This window comes from Nilaparvata lugens, chromosome 8 (genome assembly GCF_014356525.2).
Source record: "Nilaparvata lugens isolate BPH chromosome 8, ASM1435652v1, whole genome shotgun sequence".
NCBI classification, from domain to species: Eukaryota; Metazoa; Arthropoda; class Insecta; order Hemiptera; family Delphacidae; genus Nilaparvata; species Nilaparvata lugens.
This window is the reverse complement of record NC_052511.1, coordinates 2,265,811-2,268,310: the sequence shown is the minus strand read 5'-3', so window position 1 is coordinate 2,268,310 and position 2,500 is coordinate 2,265,811. Positions and strand designations below refer to the sequence as shown.

Below are 2,500 nucleotides of genomic sequence, written 5' to 3'. Positions count from 1 at the left end.
ATAATATCTATAATTTGTTTCTTTGTTTGATGTTTTTGGACTATTATGAGCGCTCAAAATTGGAAAAAGTACATTTGTCGAGTTGAAAGCTGAATTTCAAACAGATAGAAGGCTCATTTTTCATCTTCATCCTCTTATTCTTCGCCTTCTCCTCCTTATTTTTTCGTCTTCTTCTCATCGTCTATTTCTCCTTCTTCTTAGTTTTTACTCCTCCTACTTATCTTTTTTCTTCCTCTTCTTCTTCATCGCCTCCTCCTCCTTCTTCTTCTTCTTCTTCTTTTTTCTTTCTTCTTCTTCTTCTTCTTCCTTCTTCTTCTTCTTCTTCTTCTTCTTCTTCTCTTCTTCTTCTCTTCTTCTTCTTCTTCCTTCTTCTTCTTCTCTTCTTCTCTCTTCTTCTTCTTCTTCTTCTTCTTCTTCTTCTTCTTCTTCTTCTTCTTCTTCTTCTCTTCTTCTTCTTCTTCTTCGTCTTCCTTCTTCTTCTTCTTCTTCTTCTTCTTCTTGTCCTTTTTATCTTCTTTTTATACTTTTTCTCTCCTCCTCCTCTTCCTCCACCTCCTTCTTCTTCTCGTCTTTTTATCTTCTTCTTCATGTTCTTTCTATACTGTTTTTCTCCTCCTTCCCTTCTCCTACTGCTTCTTCTTCTTCTTCTTCTTCTTCTTCTTCTTATTTTATTTTTCTTCTAATTCTTCTTTTCCTCCTTCTTCTTGTTTTTCTTCACCTACTTCCTCAACTTCTTCTTCTCCATCTTGTTTTTCTTCTTCACCTACTTCCTCAACTTCTTCTTCTTCTTATCGTCATTTTTATATTCTTCTTCTTCATGTTCTTTTTATACTGTTCTCCTCCTTCTATTCTCCTACTGCTTCTTCTTATTAATATTTTTATTTTCCTTCCTATTCTTCTTTTCCTCCTTCTTCTTCTTTTTCTTCTTCACCTACTTCCTCAACTTCTTATTCTTCTTTTCCTTTTTCTTCTTATTGTTCTTTGAACTTCAGAGCTTCAGGATAGAGGAGATCAATGAATATAATACTCTCTCACAATTTCTTCCCCTTCTCTACAATTTTCTCCTTTTCATCCTTGGTTTCCTCCTTCCTCTATCAATATACTCCTATTTCCTTCCACGTCCTTCCTCTTTTCTCTCCTCTTTTCTTCTCTTCCATTCTCATCCACTCCTCTCTCTCTCTCTCTCTCTCTACTATTTATTCTTGATCTCCTTCTTGTCTACCATTCTTTTCCACATTTTCTTTCTCTCATCTCTTCTTCTCTTTCATTCTCATCCACTCCTCTCTCTCCCTACTATCAGAGACAAACAATAGACAAATAGACTTACGCTGATCCTTTCTCTATCCTTGGTTTCCTTCTTGTCGACCATTCTTTTCCAAGTTTTCTATCTCTCTTCTCTTCTACTCTATCATTTTCATTTTCACATTCATTTATTCAGTCTCAAAATGTATTTCTTTAGAGTAATTTCAAGAGAATCAAGTTCAACTTTAAAAGTAAACTCTAAAGACAGATATAAAAAATACTCTTTTTCTCTCTCAAAATTAATTAATTTCATGCTAGAAGTATTTTTCAATTTCCTTATTTTCTCATTTTGCTTGTAAGGTTTGTAGCCATAAAGCTGCGTACACATTTACGCGCTTCCAACCCGCACCGAGCACGCTCCGCCCTCGTACCGCCCTTGTACCGCCCTCGTTCCTCCATCGCACCACAGTCGCTCCGCCCCCGCACCCATCATGAACGTTACGGAATATGTTAGATCACAGAATTAATAATAGCAGAATTATAGGAGTTTTCTCTGGTTAGATCTTCTCGCGTTCCCCGGTCGAACCACTGTTGCTCCCCGGTCGATCATCAATCGCTCTGCTGGAGTGAAGTTCGGTTGCGGAGCAGAGCGAAAGTCTGTACGCACCTTATGGCTCTTTTTTACTTCTTCGATCCTATCCGTCCATCCTATCCATATCCGTCGATCCTATCCATATATTCCGTCATAAATGTTGTATTTATTTCCCATCAGATCTTTGTTATTTTACATTTTGTTCTTTTATTTTACAGTCTTGCTCTACTTTTAAGTTTATTCAACTATTCCACTTATTATCATTATAATTATTTATTTTTTTTACTTTTTCATTTAAAATATAGTTTTGTTTTATTTTATTTTACTGGGTATTGCTTGTTGAATTACAATTTAGTATTGTATTGGAGGGTTAAGTGTAAGAGAGGGCCGACTGCGCCCTAACTTCGCCCTCCCAGGTATAAAATAAAGGCAGTCATTCTATTCTATTCTATTTTCATCCACTTCTCTTTCCCCATCTTTCAACACAAAAACGAAAACAAGACAAAGTAAAAACGTTCGGTGACCTTCAGAATTTGAAATGTAACTGAAACTGTTTGAATAGTAACAACCTGTTTACAAAAGGTGAGGATCACTTAAAACTGTCAGCAATTCTCTATTTATAACATCAAAGCTTCCCATTTAAACAATACTGACAGCTTGAAGTCG

General features: G+C 36.0%; 1 protein-coding gene across 2 annotated transcripts in view; it reads right to left on the bottom strand.

Moving 5' to 3' along the window:
* LOC111043515 (ATP-sensitive inward rectifier potassium channel 11) overlaps nucleotides 1-2,500 on the bottom strand; it is a 57,438-nt gene that overhangs the window by 53,537 nt on the left and 1,401 nt on the right. The gene's annotated exons all lie outside the window — the stretch shown is intronic.